The sequence below is a fragment of the Lolium perenne genome, chromosome 5 (genome assembly GCF_019359855.2).
Source record: "Lolium perenne isolate Kyuss_39 chromosome 5, Kyuss_2.0, whole genome shotgun sequence".
Taxonomy (NCBI): Eukaryota; Viridiplantae; Streptophyta; class Magnoliopsida; order Poales; family Poaceae; genus Lolium; species Lolium perenne.
The window spans coordinates 264,892,244-264,911,432 of record NC_067248.2 but is presented as its reverse complement, the minus strand read 5'-3'; the positions used below and the strand labels follow the sequence as shown (position 1 = coordinate 264,911,432).

General features: G+C 43.4%; 2 long non-coding RNA genes across 2 annotated transcripts; both read left to right on the top strand.

Moving 5' to 3' along the window:
* The first annotated feature begins 3,902 nt into the window (after positions 1–3,902).
* Positions 3,903–5,624, top strand: LOC139831149 (uncharacterized). Its single transcript, XR_011745833.1, has 3 exons — positions 3,903–4,253; positions 4,342–4,614; positions 5,262–5,624. It is a non-coding gene; the product is annotated as an uncharacterized lncRNA (long non-coding RNA).
* Positions 5,625–8,089: 2,465 nt separating this feature from the next.
* LOC139831150 (uncharacterized) lies at positions 8,090–11,091 on the top strand. The gene is made up of 3 exons (XR_011745834.1): positions 8,090–8,447; positions 8,536–8,808; positions 9,453–11,091. It is a non-coding gene; the product is annotated as an uncharacterized lncRNA (long non-coding RNA).
* Positions 11,092–19,189: the final 8,098 nt, after the last annotated feature.

The window sequence follows — 19,189 nt, the reverse complement described above, 5'->3', positions numbered from 1 at the left end:
TGTGTTTTTTGCATACTTGTTTGTTACTTTGGGTTAGTCGTTTTGGGGGTCGAGAGTTTCAACACGTGTGAGGGGATGTGTGCGTACACTAAAATTTATATAGATCGTGAGAAAGTGAAGTAATTTCATCTTAGATCCCAAAGAGATTTTCAATGCTTTCTAAACGGCCTCAATCGGAGCTTGTTCTTATTCATGTTGTTACTCTTAACTACTTCCCTCTTCTAGATGATGCCTATAATCAATTTCGTCACCGTATCTTCTCTAATGTGACACTAACACCCTATCGTAGACATCCGTATCAGGGGCGTCTAGGACCTGGATAGCATCGGGATGAAATAGCCCATGCAAAACCGAACAGTAAAAACAAAAAAACTTGTGTTTTTTGCATACTTGTTTGTTACTTTGGGTTAGTCGTTTTGGGGGTCGAGAGTTTCAACACGTGTGAGGGGATGTGTGCGTACATTAAAATTTATATAGATAGTGAGAAAGTGAAGTAATTTCATCTTAGATCCCAAAGAGATTTTCAATGCTTTCTAAACGGCCTCAATCGGAGCTTGTTCTTATTCATGTTGTTACTCTTAACTACTTCCCTCTTCTAGATGATGCCTATAATCAATTTCGTCACCGTATCTTCTCTAATGTGACACCAACACCCTATCGTAGACATCCGTATCTGGGGCGTCTAGGACCTGGATAGCATCGGGATGAAATAACCCATGCAAAACCAAACAGTAAAAACAAAAACAAAACTTGTGTTTTTTGCATACTTGTTTGTTACTTTGGGTTAGTCGTTTTGGGGGTCGAGAGTTTCAACACGTGTGAGGGGATGTGTGCGTACACTAAAATTTATATAGATCGTGAGAAAGTGAAGTAATTTCATCTTAGATCCCAAAGAGATTTTCAATGCTTTCTAAACGGCCTCAATCGGAGCCTGTTCTTATTCATGTTGTTACTCTTAACTACTTCCCTCTTCTAGATGATGCCTATAATCAATTTCGTCACCGTATCTTCTCTAATGTGACACCAACACCCTATCGTAGACATCCGTATCTGGGGCATCTAGGACCTGGATAGCATCGGGATGAAATAACCCATGCAAAACCGAACATTAAAAACAAAAAAAAAAACTTGTGTTTTTTGCATACTTGTTTGTTACTTTGGGTTAGTCGTTTTGGGGGTCGAGAGTTTCAACACGTGTGAGGGGATGTGTGCGTACACTAAAATTTATATAGATCGTGAGAAAGTGAAGTAATTTCATCTTAGATCCCAAAGAGATTTTCAATGCTTTCTAAACGGCCTCAATCGGAGCTTGTTCTTATTCATGTTGTTACTCTTAACTACTTCCCTCTTCTAGATGATGCCTATAATCAATTTCGTCACCGTATCTTCTCTAATGTGACACCAACACCCTATCATAGACATCCGTATCAGGGGCGTCTAGGACCTGGATAGCATCGGGATGAAATAGCCCATGCAAAACCGAACAGTAAAAACAAAAAAAAACTTGTGTTTTTTGCATACTTGTTTGTTACTTTGGGTTAGTCGTTTTGGGGGTCGAGAGTTTCAACACGTGTGAGGGGATGTGTGCGTACAGTGAAATTTATATAGATCATGAGAAAGTGAAGTAATTTCATCTTAGATCCCAAAGAGATTTTCAATGCTTTCTAAACGGCCTCAATCGGAGCCTGTTCTTATTCATGTTGTTACTCTTAACTACTTCCCTCTTCTAGATGATGCCTATAATCAATTTCGTCACCGTATCTTCTCTAATGTGACACCAACACCCTATCGTAGACATCCGTATCAGGGGCATCTAGGACCTGGATAGCATCGGGATGAAATAGCCCATGCAAAACCGAACAGTAAAAACAAAAAAAAACTTGTGTTTTTTGCATACTTGTTTGTTACTTTGGGTTAGTCGTTTTGGGGTCGAGAGTTTCAACACGTGTGAGGGGATGTGTGCGTACATTAAAATTTATATAGATCGTGAGAAAGTGAAGTAATTTCATCTTAGATCCCAAAGAGATTTTCAATGCTTTCTAAACGGCCTCAATCGGAGCCTGTTCTTATTCATGTTGTTACTCTTAACTACTTCCCTCTTCTAGATGATGCCTATAATCAATTTCACACCGTATCTTCTCTAATGTGACACCAACACCCTATCGTAGACATCCGTATCAGGGGCGTCTAGGACCTGGATAGCATCGGGATGAAATAGCCCATGCAAAACCGAACAGTAAAAACAAAAAAAACTTGTTTTTTTTTGCATACTTGTTTGTTAGTTTGGGTTAGTCATTTTGGGGGTCGAGAGTTTCAACACGTGTGAGGGGATGTGTGCGTACACTAAAATTTATATAGATTGTGAGAAAGTGAAGTAATTTCATCTTAGATCCCAAAGAGATTTTCAATGCTTTCTAAACGGCCTCAATCGGAGCTTGTTCTTATTCATGTTGTTACTCTTAACTACTTCCCTCTTCTAGATGATGCCTATAATCAATTTCGTCACCGTATCTTCTCTAATGTGACACCAACACCCTATCGTAGACATCCGTATCAGGGGCGTCTAGGACCTGGATAGCATCGGGATGAAATAGCCCATGCAAAACCGAACAGTAAAAACAAAAAAAAACTTGTGTTTTTTGCATACTTGTTTGTTACTTTGGGTTAGTCGTTTTGGGGGTCGAGAGTTTCAACACGTGTGAGGGGATGTGTGCGTACATTAAAATTTATATAGATCGTGAGAAAGTGAAGTAATTTCATCTTAGATCCCAAAGAGATTTTCAATGCTTTCTAAACGGCCTCAATCGGAGCCTGTTCTTATTCATGTTGTTACTCTTAACTACTTCCCTCTTCTAGATGATGCCTATAATCAATTTCGTCACCGTATCTTCTCTAATGTGACACCAACACCCTATCGTAGACATCCGTATCTGGGGCATCTAGGACCTGGATAGCATCGGGATGAAATAACCCATGCAAAACCGAACAGTAAAAACAAAAAAAAACTTGTGTTTTTTGCATACTTGTTTGTTACTTTGGGTTAGTCGTTTTGGGGGTCGAGAGTTTCAACACGTGTGAGGGGATGTGTGCGTACACTAAAATTTATATAGATCGTGAGAAAGTGAAGTAATTTCATCTTAGATCCCAAAGAGATTTTCAATGCTTTCTAAACGGCCTCAATCGGAGCTTGTTCTTATTCATGTTGTTACTCTTAACTACTTCCCTCTTCTAGATGATGCCTATAATCAATTTCGTCACCGTATCTTCTCTAATGTGACACCAACACCCTATCATAGACATCCGTATCAGGGGCGTCTAGGACCTGGATAGCATCGGTGTAACGGCCCAGGGTAGAACCCCCTATTAGATTTGCTTGTGTCTTTTCTTTTATGCATCATCATGGCATGCGCATCATATCATCCACAATATTTTATCAAATAAAAGTTATTTTAAATAAAAACTATTTTGTTTTCCCTCTCATATGGGTTTTATAATAAACCATCCCCCTTGTCCTTTCTTTTAAAATAAAACCCTAATCTATAAAGGTATCAAACAAATAAAATTATTTTCAATGTTTTCATATTTCAAAAATAAAGTGGTGCTATTTTGGTTTGTTTTTCAAATTGATTTCCAAATCAGTTTGGGAAAAATGAAAGAAAAGGACTTGCTAAATAAAACTAAAACACCTTCCCCTCAACCTGGGCCACTCTCTCCTCCCTGGACCCTCCAACATGGCGGCCCAGCCATCTCCCTCTCTGTTCCCTTCATCGGTGGCCCAAGTCTCCAGACAAGCCCATCTCTGGCCCGTACCTTTTCGATGGAGAGGGGATCTCTCTTTGTCATCTTCCACGAGACCCCCGTCGCTTTCCTCCACCACGGTGTCGTGCCCACCTCCACCTGCTCCCTCCCCTCTTCTTATCCCTCTCCAAACCCTAGCTCCATCTCCTCTCCACCCTTGAGCCGCCGCCACCCTCTTCTCCTCCCTTTTTTTCTATTCCTCTCTCTGTAACACCACCGTGAACCACCGCGCCATCGTCGCCTTCTCCCCATCGATTTCGGCCACCCCTCGCCATGCCGAGAGCACCAGGAGGACCGCCTCGTCTCGCTGATCATCCTAGTCCAACGAATCGTCATCGCGCGCCTCGAATCGACGACACGGTCGTTTTTCCCCAACCTCGGCCGCCGCGTTTCTTCTCCGATTCCGACCGACCCCGACCTCCTCCGGCCAAACCGACCTCGCCGTCGTCCTCCTGGTAACATACCACGTCTCCTTGACCTCCTCCACGCCTCGTTCCGCCTCTCGCTGCTGTTGCCGACGTTGATGCCGCCGTTCCGCTGCAGATGGTCACCGCCGGCGAGTTCTCCGGTGGTCCCCGACAACGGCGCCACCACCCCATGGTTCGCGCCGACGAGGCGCTTCCTATGCACCAGCTTGCGCGTCCTGGAACGCCTCCAGTCGCCCGCGCGCGTCCGCACCACCGCCGGTGACCACGTTCTCTGGAACGCGCAAGGCATCGAACATCTTCCGTGCGTGCTGCACATGCTTCGCCACGTCATCCGCCACGTCGACCCCCTGGCCCCACCCGTCATCCTCTCTGGCTAGCCACCCGCCCGGTGAGATATCTCCTCCTGATCCAGATCCCTTCAGCTTTGCATCCGGGCCCCTGCCTATTTTGTTTTATCAACCCGCAGCCCCTGTTCCATGCCCTTTACTGCATAACCCCCTGCAACTCCTGTAAACTAACCCGGGGTCCTCCCCCCTAATTCAAAATTGTTTTCGAGTCCTTTTCTATTTAAAATAAATCTGTTTACTATATTTTAAATACTACAAACTGTATTGCTAATAACTTTTAATTAGTAACTCCAAATTAAAAGTGTTATATATGAAAATTGATCAGAAAAATATGAGGAATCTGGATATGCCATTCATTCATCTGTTAGCATCTCGCATCATGTCGCGCATTGATAGTCGTGCATGTTCACCTAACATATATGCGGAGTATTTCGGAACACCGACGTGGTTTTCCCCGCTCCGTTTAATATTGAAGTAGCTCACCCCTGCCATGTTCTTGCCATGCTAATCCACCCTTAACTTTGACGGTAGATATGCAACTCCAACCTAATTGTTTGTTCGGGGTTCCGACTCCGATTAAATTGGATAAGATGCATTGCACCATCTATGCCATGTCATGCATATCATCATAAACATGCTGGATCTTCTTATCCGTAGTAGTAAGACTTGCATACGTTGTGTGTTCCAGCATTTGCTTCTTCCCGGATAGGATCACGAAGTGGTGTGGTGAGATACGACAAGTTCTCCGGACGTTTCTCGGCAAGCTTTAACAGGCAAGCATTTCCCCTATACTTCTGCCCCTGCAGAAGTCGCTCACCTATTTTATTTTGCCTTCTCCCTCATGCTATCCTTAAGTTGCGTTCTTGTCACGTGTCCCTTCCACTTGTTACCTCAAGCAGCCTATATTGCCTCCACCAACCACCTACAGCTATTGTTTGGTTTCGGGTCTGCCTTGCGAGTCGTAGTGCATGCTAGTGCTGTTATATCTCGTTACTGTTACCGCTATCTTATCGGTTATCTGTTGGGAATCATGACACATGCTACATGGTTATATCTGTTAAGGATATCATGGTTACTTGTTAATAGTTGCTAGCGGAGGCATCGGTGGGTCAGTTGCTCGTTTTATGACGGCTCACTTGTGTTTCCACGAAATCTAGGACCCCGAGTTCTTGTTATCCGTTCCGAGACTGAGCGCTCTAACCACACGTGGGTATGTTTCTGGGTCTCCCCTCGACCACTGCCGGAATCTACAGCTTTGTCCAGTTGCCACAACTAGTTTGCAATGTTTTACCATTTGTCGTTTGCGTGCATGCCAGCCTGTTACTTATTTACTTTGGGAAGCCCCTGGGTGCCTTGTATCCCTTGTTTCTGGTATGCACGTATAGGTCGCGGAGCCGCTGCGAAGTGGTTTATCGCCCCAGTGTGTGTTTAAACCACCTAGTACGCTGTCGCAAACAGCTAGGTCCGCTTCGGAGATACGGCCGGACTTCGATTCGGGTTCAACTTGGTTAGGTGGCTTCCTGGACATTGTTGTCGTGAAGGAGAGTGCGAGTCGTGATATCCACCTGTCGCAAGTGGGTTGATCGTGCGTGTGGGCACATTTGGGCACCCCTGCAGGGTAAAATCTTATCGATAAGCCGCGTCCGCGGTTATGGACGACTTGGAGCTGTATGACTCGACCATAGACAACTTACACCTGTTGTTTCAATACTAATAACTTGCGTAGTAAGTTAGCACAACTCTAATAATAAATGGTTAAAACTTGCCAACCGTGTGAGTGCCTTTGTAAGTACTTCCTTGCGAGGGGGGAACACCTCGGCTGTGTTATGTTTGCAGAGTATAGAACTACTAGTTTATGCGCTCTCTCACCTTCTCTGATAGACGACTGTTGTAGAGTGTCTCTATAGGTTTTTAGTGCTTGCGCGCTGCCGCTTAACCCCACCATATTGCCTATGACGTTCCTCTTGCGTCCTCTAAGTCCCCTGCGTGCCTCAAGTACAAAGGACGACTGGTTGACGAATGCTTATACGTCTTGAAGTCTTGTTAAGTACGAACCCGTACTTATTGCTGCTTCTACGGGATATAACCGGGCAGGTATGAAGATCGGTACGATGGAGAACGACGCTAGCAAGGTTACCCTTCCGGCTTGGCACAGGCGGGGGTTATGGACGCCACTGGTTATCTTCAGGACTCTTAGTCCAAATTTGTATCTTGTCCGTACTCGGATGTATTTGATCTTCTGTATGATTTGGATCTTTGTATGTATCTATTTGTATTCTTGACTCGTTGGAGTCGTTGTTGTAATATATATGTATCTTGTGGGCTCTATTGTAATCCTGTTGTAATGTTACCTCTCGTGATTGATTCCACCCGCATCGCGTGCATGCTTCGGCGTGTACGAGGCGCTTGGTGGTGCGTCTCCTAGAATCGATATCGTGCGGATTTTCGGCGGATTCGCTGGGATCCTCATGGTACCGGTTTTGGGGCGTCACAAGTTGGTATCAGAGCCAGGTTGACGGTACCCCACTAGTCCAACCTGTAGGATAACCTTGCCAATGGTCGTTGAGTTTAGAGTGTCAAAACTATTTTCTAAAATTCGTTGGATAGATCTGATTAGTTCTGATTTTTCTCCTTACCTCTATTCTTTCTCATCTTACCTTTGCGAGTTTTGAATCTTCTCTCATCTGCTTCTCCGAGTCTTAGGTTCCGACGTGGGTTGGACGATCTTTGCCCCTATCCTATTAGGTCCGATCTTCGGAGGATCCCGACGGAAGCTCATCATCAATAGCGGAACAACGACTTCTTGTTGGTGGTGTCACCGATCTACGTGGAGCAAGAACTCTTGTTAGTGGTGTCGAGGAGATCGACACGTCACCTGAAGATCCGATAGTTCACCTCTCTCCCCCTTGGCTTGACGTGGAACCTCGGGGCGAGGTTCCTTGTTAGTGGTGTCGATTGTAACGGCCCAGGGTAGAACCCCCTATTAGATTTGCTTGTGTCTTTTCTTTTATGCATCATCATGGCATGCGCATCATATCATCCACAATATTTTATCAAATAAAAGTTATTTTAAATAAAAACTATTTTGTTTTCCCTCTCATATGGGTTTTATAATAAACCATCCCCCTTGTCCTTTCTTTTAAAATAAAACCCTAATCTATAAAGGTATCAAACAAATAAAATTATTTTCAATGTTTTCATATTTCAAAAATAAAGTGGTGCTATTTTGGTTTGTTTTTCAAATTGATTTCCAAATCAGTTTGGGAAAAATGAAAGAAAAGGACTTGCTAAATAAAACTAAAACACCTTCCCCTCAACCTGGGCCACTCTCTCCTCCCTGGACCCTCCAACATGGCGGCCCAGCCATCTCCCTCTCTGTTCCCTTCATCGGTGGCCCAAGTCTCCAGACAAGCCCATCTCTGGCCCGTACCTTTTCGATGGAGAGGGGATCTCTCTTTGTCATCTTCCACGAGACCCCCGTCGCTTTCCTCCACCACGGTGTCGTGCCCACCTCCACCTGCTCCCTCCCCTCTTCTTATCCCTCTCCAAACCCTAGCTCCATCTCCTCTCCACCCTTGAGCCGCCGCCACCCTCTTCTCCTCCCTTTTTTTTCTATTCCTCTCTCTGTAACACCACCGTGAACCACCGCGCCATCGTCGCCTTCTCCCCATCGATTTCGGCCACCCCTCGCCATGCCGAGAGCACCAGGAGGACCGCCTCGTCTCGCTGATCATCCTAGTCCAACGAATCGTCATCGCGCGCCTCGAATCGACGACACGGTCGTTTTTCCCCAACCTCGGCCGCCGCGTTTCTTCTCCGATTCCGACCGACCCCGACCTCCTCCGGCCAAACCGACCTCGCCGTCGTCCTCCTGGTAACATACCACGTCTCCTTGACCTCCTCCACGCCTCGTTCCGCCTCTCGCTGCTGTTGCCGACGTTGATGCCGCCGTTCCGCTGCAGATGGTCACCGCCGGCGAGTTCTCCGGTGGTCCCCGACAACGGCGCCACCACCCCATGGTTCGCGCCGACGAGGCGCTTCCTATGCACCAGCTTGCGCGTCCTGGAACGCCTCCAGTCGCCCGCGCGCGTCCGCACCACCGCCGGTGACCACGTTCTCTGGAACGCGCAAGGCATCGAACATCTTCCGTGCGTGCTGCACATGCTTCGCCACGTCATCCGCCACGTCGACCCCCTGGCCCCACCCGTCATCCTCTCTGGCTAGCCACCCGCCCGGTGAGATATCTCCTCCTGATCCAGATCCCTTCAGCTTTGCATCCGGGCCCCTGCCTATTTTGTTTTATCAACCCGCAGCCCCTGTTCCATGCCCTTTACTGCATAACCCCCTGCAACTCCTGTAAACTAACCCGGGGTCCTCCCCCCTAATTCAAAATTGTTTTTAGTCCTTTTCTATTTAAAATAAATCTGTTTACTATATTTTAAATACTACAAATCGTATTGCTAATAACTTTTAATTAGTAACTCCAAATTAAAAGTGTTATATATGAAAATTGATCGTAAAAATATGAGGAATCTGGATATGCCATTCATTCATCTGTTAGCATCTCGCATCATGTCGCGCATTGATAGTCGTGCATGTTCACCTAACATATATGCGGAGTATTTGAACACCGACGTGGTTTTCCCCGCTCCGTTTAATATTGAAGTAGCTCACCCCTGCCATGTTCTTGCCATGCTAATCCACCCTTAACTTTGACGGTAGATATGCAACTCCAACCTAATTGTTTGTTCGGGGTTCCGACTCCGATTAAATTGGATAAGATGCATTGCACCATCTATGCCATGTCATGCATATCATCATAAACATGCTGGATCTTCTTATCCGTAGTAGTAAGACTTGCATACGTTGTGTGTTCCAGCATTTGCTTCTTCCCGGATAGGATCACGAAGTGGTGTGGTGAGATACGACAAGTTCTCCGGACGTTTCTCGGCAAGCTTTAACAGGCAAGCATTTCCCCTATACTTCTGCCCCTGCAGAAGTCGCTCACCTATTTTATTTTGCCTTCTCCCTCATGCTATCCTTAAGTTGCGTTCTTGTCACGTGTCCCTTCCACTTGTTACCTCAAGCAGCCTATATTGCCTCCACCAACCACCTACAGCTATTGTTTGGTTTCGGGTCTGCCTTGCGAGTCGTAGTGCATGCTAGTGCTGTTATATCTCGTTACTGTTACCGCTATCTTATCGGTTATCTGTTGGGAATCATGACACATGCTACATGGTTATATCTGTTAAGGATATCATGGTTACTTGTTAATAGTTGCTAGCGGAGGCATCGGTGGGTCAGTTGCTCGTTTTATGACGGCTCACTTGTGTTTCCACGAAATCTAGGACCCCGAGTTCTTGTTATCCGTTCCGAGACTGAGCGCTCTAACCACACGTGGGTATGTTTCTGGGTCTCCCCTCGACCACTGCCGGAATCTACAGCTTTGTCCAGTTGCCACAACTAGTTTGCAATGTTTTACCATTTGTCGTTTGCGTGCATGCCAGCCTGTTACTTATTTACTTTGGGAAGCCCCTGGGTGCCTTGTATCCCTTGTTTCTGGTATGCACGTATAGGTCGCGGAGCCGCTGCGAAGTGGTTTATCGCCCCAGTGTGTGTTTAAACCACCTAGTACGCTGTCGCAAACAGCTAGGTCCGCTTCGGAGATACGGCCGGACTTCGATTCGGGTTCAACTTGGTTAGGTGGCTTCCTGGACATTGTTGTCGTGAAGGAGAGTGCGAGTCGTGATATCCACCTGTCGCAAGTGGGTTGATCGTGCGTGTGGGCACATTTGGGCACCCCTGCAGGGTAAAATCTTATCGATAAGCCGCGTCCGCGGTTATGGACGACTTGGAGCTGTATGACTCGACCATAGACAACTTACACCTGTTGTTTCAATACTAATAACTTGCGTAGTAAGTTAGCACAACTCTAATAATAAATGGTTAAAACTTGCCAACCGTGTGAGTGCCTTTGTAAGTACTTCCTTGCGAGGGGGGAACACCTCGGCTGTGTTATGTTTGCAGAGTATAGAACTACTAGTTTATGCGCTCTCTCACCTTCTCTGATAGACGACTGTTGTAGAGTGTCTCTATAGGTTTTTAGTGCTTGCGCGCTGCCGGTTAACCCCACCATATTGCCTATGACGTTCCTCTTGCGTCCTCTAAGTCCCCTGCGTGCCTCAAGTACAAAGGACGACTGGTTGACGAATGCTTATACGTCTTGAAGTCTTGTTAAGTACGAACCCGTACTTATTGCTGCTTCTACGGGATATAACCGGGCAGGTATGAAGATCGGTACGATGGAGAACGACGCTAGCAAGGTTACCCTTCCGGCTTGGCCTGGGCAGGGTTATGGACGCCACTGGTTATCTTCAGGACTCTTAGTCCAAATTTGTATCTTGTCCGTACTCGGATGTATTTGATCTTCTGTATGATTTGGATCTTTGTATGTATCTATTTGTATTCTTGACTCGTTGGAGTCGTTGTTGTAATATATATGTATCTTGTGGGCTCTATTGTAATCCTGTTGTAATGTTACCTCTCGTGATTGATTCCACCCGCATCGCGTGCATGCTTCGGCGTGTACGAGGCGCTTGGTGGTGCGTCTCCTAGAATCGATATCGTGCGGATTTTCGGCGGATTCGCTGGGATCCTCATGGTACCGGTTTTGGGGCGTCACAATCGGGATGAAATAGCCCATGCAAAACCGAACAGTAAAAACAAAAAAAAACTTGTGTTTTTTGCATACTTGTTTGTTACTTTGGGTTAGTCGTTTTGGGGGTCGAGAGTTTCAACACGTGTGAGGGGATGTGTGCGTACAGTGAAATTTATATAGATCATGAGAAAGTGAAGTAATTTCATCTTAGATCCCAAAGAGATTTTCAATGCTTTCTAAACGGCCTCAATCGGAGCTTGTTCTTATTCATGTTGTTACTCTTAACTACTTCCCTCTTCTAGATGATGCCTATAATCAATTTCGTCACCGTATCTTCTCTAATGTGACACCAACACCCTATCGTAGACATCTGTATCTGGGGCGTCTAGGACCTGGATAGCATCGGGATGAAATAACCCATGCAAAACCGAACAGTAAAAACAAAAAAAAAACTTGTGTTTTTTGCATACTTGTTTGTTACTTTGGGTTAGTCGTTTTGGGGGTCGAGAGTTTCAACACGTGTGAGGGGATGTGTGCGTACATTAAAATTTATATAGATCGTGAGAAAGTGAAGTAATTTCATCTTAGATCCCAAAGAGATTTTCAATGCTTTCTAAACGGCCTCAATCGGAGCTTGTTCTTATTCATGTTGTTACTCTTAACTACTTCCCTCTTCTAGATGATGCCTATAATCAATTTCGTCACCGTATCTTCTCTAATGTGACACCAACACCCTATCGTAGACATCCGTATCTGGGGCATCTAGGACCTGGATAGCATCGGGATGAAATAGCCCATGCAAAACCGAACAGTAAAAACAAAAAAAAACTTGTGTTTTTTGCATACTTGTTTGTTACTTTGGGTTAGTCGTTTTGGGGGTCGAGAGTTTCAACACGTGTGAGGGGATGTGTGCGTACACTGAAATTTATATAGATCGTGAGAAAGTGAAGTAATTTCATCTTAGATCCCAAAGAGATTTTCAATGCTTTCTAAACGGCCTCAATCGGAGCTTGTTCTTATTCATGTTGTTACTCTTAACTACTTCCCTCTTCTAGATGATGCCTATAATCAATTTCGTCACCGTATCTTCTCTAATGTGACACCAACACCCTATCGTAGACATCCGTATCAGGGGCGTCTAGGACCTGGATAGCATCGGGATGAAATAGCCCATGCAAAACCGAACAGTAAAAACAAAAAAAACTTGTTTTTTTGCATACTTGTTTGTTACTTTGGGTTAGTCATTTTGGGGGTCGAGAGTTTCAACACGTGTGAGGGGATGTGTGCGTACACTAAAAGTTATATAGATCGTGAGAAAGTGAAGTAATTTCATCTTAGATCCCAAAGAGATTTTCAATGCTTTCTAAACGGCCTCAATCGAAGCTTGTTCTTATTCATGTTGTTACTCTTAACTACTTCCCTCTTCTAGATGATGCCTATAATCAATTTCGTCACCGTATCTTCTCTAATGTGACACCAACACCCTATCGTAGACATCCGTATTAGGGGCGTCTAGGACCTGGATAGCATCGGGATGAAATAGCCCATGCAAAACCGAACAGTAAAACAAAAAAAAAACTTGTGTTTTTTGCATACTTGTTTGTTACTTTGGGTTAGTCGTTTTGGGGGTCGAGAGTTTCAACACGTGTGAGGGGATGTGTGCGTACACTAAAAGTTATATAGATCGTGAGAAAGTGAAGTAATTTCATCTTAGATCCCAAAGAGATTTTCAATGCTTTCTAAACGGCCTCAATCGGAGCTTGTTCTTATTCATGTTGTTACTCTTAACTACTTCCCTCTTCTAGATGATGCCTATAATCAATTTCGTCACCGTATCTTCTCTAATGTGACACCAACACCCTATCGTAGACATCCGTATTAGGGGCGTCTAGGACCTGGATAGCATCGGGATGAAATAGCCCATGCAAAACCGAACAGTAAAAACAAAAAAAAAACTTGTGTTTTTTGCATACTTGTTTGTTACTTTGGGTTAGTCGTTTTGGGGGTCGAGAGTTTCAACACGTGTGAGGGGATGTGTGCGTACACTGAAATTTATATAGATCGTGAGAAAGTGAAGTAATTTCATCTTAGATCCCAAAGAGATTTTCAATGCTTTCTAAACGGCCTCAATCGGAGCTTGTTCTTATTCATGTTGTTACTCTTAACTACTTCCCTCTTCTAGATGATGCCTATAATCAATTTCGTCACCGTATCTTCTCTAATGTGACACCAACACCCTATCGTAGACATCCGTATCTGGGGCGTCTAGGACCTGGATAGCATCGGGATGAAATAACCCATGCAAAACCGAACACTAACACCAAAAAACACTTGTGTTTTTTGCATACTTGTTTGTTACTTTGGGTTAGTCGTTTTGGGGGTCGAGAGTTTCAACACGTGTGAGGGGATGTGTGCGTACATTAAAATTTATATAGATCGTGAGAAAGTGAAGTAATTTCATCTTAGATCCCAAAGAGATTTTCAATGCTTTCTAAACGGCCTCAATCGGAGCTTGTTCTTATTCATGTTGTTACTCTTAACTACTTCCCTCTTCTAGATGATGCCTATAATCAATTTCGTCACCGTATCTTCTCTAATGTGACACCAACACCCTATCGTAGACATCCGTATCTGGGGCGTCTAGGACCTGGATAGCATCGGGATGAAATAGCCCATGCAAAACCGAACAGTAAAAACAAAAAAAAAACTTGTGTTTTTTGCATACTTGTTTGTTACTTTGGGTTAGTCGTTTTGGGGGTCGAGAGTTTCAACACGTGTGAGGGGATGTGTGCGTACATTAAAATTTATATAGATCGTGAGAAAGTGAAGTAATTTCATCTTAGATCCCAAAGAGATTTTCAATGCTTTCTAAACGGCCTCAATCGGAGCCTGTTCTTATTCATGTTGTTACTCTTAACTACTTCCCTCTTCTAGATGATGCCTATAATCAATTTCTTCACCGTATCTTCTCTAATGTGACACCAACACCCTATCGTAGACATCCGTATCTGGGGCGTCTAGGACCTGGATAGCATCGGGATGAAATAACCCATGCAAAACCGAACAGTAAAAACAAAAAAAAAACTTGTGTTTTTTGCATACTTGTTTGTTACTTTGGGTTAGTCGTTTTGGGGGTCGAGAGTTTCAACACGTGTGAGGGGATGTGTGCGTACACTAAAATTTATATAGATCGTGAGAAAGTGAAGTAATTTCATCTTAGATCCCAAAGAGATTTTCAATGCTTTCTAAACGGCCTCAATCGGAGCTTGTTCTTATTCATGTTGTTACTCTTAACTACTTCCCTCTTCTAGATGATGCCTATAATCAATTTCGTCACCGTATCTTCTCTAATGTGACACCAACACCCTATCGTAGACATCCGTATCAGGGCGTCTAGGACCTGGATAGCATCGGGATGAAATAGCCCATGCAAAACCGAACAGTAAAAACAAAAAAAAAACTTGTGTTTTTTGCATACTTGTTTGTTACTTTGGGTTAGTCGTTTTGGGGGTCGAGAGTTTCAACACGTGTGAGGGGATGTGTGCGTACACTGAAATTTATATAGATCGTGAGAAAGTGAAGTAATTTCATCTTAGATCCCAAAGAGATTTTCAATGCTTTCTAAACGGCCTCAATCGGAGCTTGTTCTTATTCATGTTGTTACTCTTAACTACTTCCCTCTTCTAGATGATGCCTATAATCAATTTCGTCACCGTATCTTCTCTAATGTGACACCAACACCCTATCGTAGACATCCGTATCCGGGGGCGTCTAGGACCTGGATAGCATCGGGATTAAATAACCCATGCAAAACCTAACTGTAAAAAAAAAAAAAAACTTGTGTTTTTTGCATACTTGTTTGTTACTTTGGGTTAGTCGTTTTTATGGTCAAGAGTTTCAACACGTGTGAGGGGATGTGTGCGTACATTAAAATTTATATAGATCGTGAGAAAGTGAAGTAATTTCATCTTAGATCCCAAAGAGATTTTCAATGCTTTCTAAACGGCCTCAATCGGAGCTTGTTCTTATTCATGTTGTTACCCTTAACTACTTCCCTCTTCTAGATGATGCCTATAATCAATTTCGTCACCGTATCTTCTCTAATGTGACACCAACACCCTATCGTAGACATCCGTATCAGGGGCGTCTAGGACCTGGATAGCATCGGGATGAAATAGCCCATGCAAAACCGAACAGTAAAAACAAAAAAAACTTGTGTTTTTTGCATACTTGTTTGTTACATTGGGTTAGTCTTTTTGGGGGTCGAGAGTTTCAACACGTGTGAGGGGATGTGTGCGTACACTGAAATTTATATAGATCGTGAGAAAGTGAAGTAATATCATCTTAGATCCCAAAGAGATTTTCAATGCTTTCTAAACGGCCTCAATCGGAGCTTGTTCTTGTTCATGTTGTTACTCTTAACTACTTCCCTCTTCTAGATGATGCCTATAATCAATTTCGTCACCGTATCTTCTCTAATGTGACACCAACACCCTATTGTAGACATCCGTATCTGGGGCGTCTAGGACCTGGATAGCATCGGGATGAAATAGCCCATGCAAAACCGAACAGTAAAAACAAAAAAAAACTTGTTTTTTTTGCATACTTGTTTGTTACTTTGGGTTAGTCATTTTGGGGGTCAAGAGTTTCAACACGTGTGAGGGGATGTGTGCGTACACTAAAATTTATATAGATCGTGAGAAAGTGAAGTAATTTCATCTTAGATCCCAAAGAGATTTTCAATGCTTTCTAAACGGCCTCAACCGGAGCTTGTTCTTATTCATGTTGTTACTCTTAACTACTTCCCTCTTCTAGATGATGCCTATAATCAATTTCGTCACCGTATCTTCTCTAATGTGACACCAACACCCTATCGTAGACATCCGTATCAGGGGCGTCTAGGACCTGGATAGCATCGGGATGAAATAGCCCATGCAAAACCGAACAGTAAAAACAAAAAAAAAACTTGTGTTTTTTGCATACTTGTTTGTTACTTTGGGTTAGTCGTTTTGGGGGTCGAGAGTTTCAACACGTGTGAGGGGATGTGTGCGTACATTAAAATTTATATAGATCGTGAGAAAGTGAAGTAATTTCATCTTAGATCCCAAAGAGATTTTCAATGCTTTCTAAACGGCCTCAATCGGAGCTTGTTCTTATTCATGTTGTTACTCTTAACTACTTCCCTCTTCTAGATGATGCCTATAATCAATTTCGTCACCGTATCTTCTCTAATGTGACACCAACACCCTATCGTAGACATCCGTATCTGGGGCATCTAGGACCTGGATAGCATCGGGATGAAATAGCCCATGCAAAACCGAACAGTAAAAACAAAAAAAAAACTTGTGTTTTTTGCATACTTGTTTGTTACTTTGGGTTAGTCGTTTTGGGGGTCGAGAGTTTCAACACATGTGAGGGGATGTGTGCGTACACTAAAATTTATATAGATCGTGAGAAAGTGAAGTAATTTCATCTTAGATCCCAAAGAGATTTTCAATGCTTTCCTAACGGCCTCAATCGGAGCTTGTTCTTATTCATGTTGTTACTCTTAACTACTTCCCTCTTCTAGATGATGCCTATAATCAATTTCGTCACCGTATCTTCTCTAATGTGACACCAACACCCTATCGTAGACATCCGTATCAGGGGCGTCTAGGACCTGGATAGCATCGGGATGAAATAGCCCATGCAAAACCGAACATTAAAAACAAAAAAAAACTTGTGTTTTTTGCATACTTGTTTGTTACTTTGGGTTAGTCGTTTTGGGGGTCGAGAGTTTCAACACGTGTGAGGGGATGTGTGCGTACATTAAAATTTATATAGATCGTGAGAAAGTGAAGTAATTTCATCTTAGATCCCAAAGAGATTTTCAATGCTTTCTAAACGGCCTCAATCGGAGCTTGTTCTTATTCATGTTGTTACTCTTAACTACTTCCCTCTTCTAGATGATGCCTATAATCAATTTCGTCACCGTATCTTCTCTAATGTGACACCAACACCCTATCGTAGACATCCGTATCTGGGCGTCTAGGACCTGGATAGCATCGGGATGAAATAGCCCATGCAAAACCGAACAGAAAAAACAAAAAAAACTTGTGTTTTTTGCATACTTGTTTGTTACTTTGGGTTAGTCATTTTGGGGGTCGAGAGTTTCAACACGTGTGAGGGGATGTGTGCGTACACTGAAATTTATATAGATCGTGAGAAAGTGAATTAATTTCATCTTAGATCCCAAAGAGATTTTCAATGCTTTCTAAACGGCCTCAGTCGGAGCTTGTTCTTATTCATGTTGTTACTCTTAACTACTTCCCTCTTCTAGATGATGCCTATAATCAATTTCGTCACCGTATCTTCTCTAATGTGACACCAACACCCTATCGTAGACATCCGTATCAGGGGCGTCTAGGACCTGGATAGCATCGGGATGAAATAGCCCATGCAAAACCGAACAGTAAAAACAAAAAACTTGTTTTTTTTGCATACTTGTTTGTTACTTTGGGTTAGCCATTTTGGGGGTCGAGAGTTTCAACACGTGTGAGGGGATGTGTGCGTACACTAAAATTTATATAGATCGTGAGAAAGTGAAGTAATTTCATCTTAGATCCCAAAGAGATTTTCAATGCTTTCTAAACGGCCTCAATCGGAGCTTGTTCTTATTCATGTTGTTACTCTTAACTACTTCCCTCTTCTAGATGATGCCTATAATCAATTTCGTCACCGTATCTTCTCTAATCGACACCAACACCCTATCGTAGACATCCGTATCGGGCGTCTCGGACCTGGAGAGCAGCGGGATGAAATAGCCCATAAAAAACCGAACTCAAAACACAAAAAAAACTTGTGTTTTTTGCATACTTGTTTGTTACTTTGGGTTAGTCGTTTTGGGGGTCGAGAGTTTCAACACGTGTGAGGGGATGTGTGCGTACATTAAAATTTATATAGATCGTGAGAAAGTGAAGTAATTTCATCTTAGATCCCAAAGAGATTTTCAATGCTTTCTAAACGGCCTCAATCGGAGCTTGTTCTTATTCATGTTGTTACTCTTAACTACTTCAATCTTCTAGATGCTGCCTATAATCAATTTCGTCACCGTATCTTCTCTAATGTGACACCAACACCCTATCGTAGACATCCGTATCAGGGGCGTCTAGGACCTGGATAGCATCGGGATGAAATAGCCCATGCAAAACCGAACAGTAAAAACAAAAAAAAAACTTGTGTTTTTTGCATACTTGTTTGTTACTTTGGGTTAGTTGTTTTGGGGGTCCAGAGTTTCAACACGTGTGAGGGGATGTGTGCGTACACTAAAATTTATATAGATCGTGAGAAAGTGAAGTAATTTCATCTTAGATCCCAAAGAGATTTTCAATGCTTTCCAAACGGCCTCAATCGGAGCTTGTTCTTATTCATGTTGTTACTCTTAACTACTTCCCTCTTCTAGATGATGCCTATAATCAATTTCGTCACCGTATCTTCTCTAATGTGACACCAACACCCTATCGTAGACATCCGTATCAGGGGCGTCTAGGACCTGGATAGCATCGGGATGAAATAGCCCATGCAAAACCGAACAGTAAAAACAAAAAAAACTTGTTTTTTTTGCATACTTGTTTGTTACTTTGGGTTAGCCATTTTGGGGGTCGAGAGTTTCAACACGTGTGAGGGGATGTGTGCGTACACTAAAATTTATATAGATCGTGAGAAAGTGAAGTAATTTCATCTTAGATCCCAAAGAGATTTTCAATGCTTTCTAAACGGCCTCAATCGGAGCTTGTTCTTATTCATGTTGTTACTCTTAACTACTTCCCTCTTCTAGATGATGCCTATAATCAATTTCGTCACCGTATCTTCTCTAATCTGACACCAACACCCTATCGTAGACATCCGTATCAGGGGCGTCTAGGACCTGGATAGCATCAGGATGAAATAGCCCATGCAAAACCGAACAGTAAAAACAA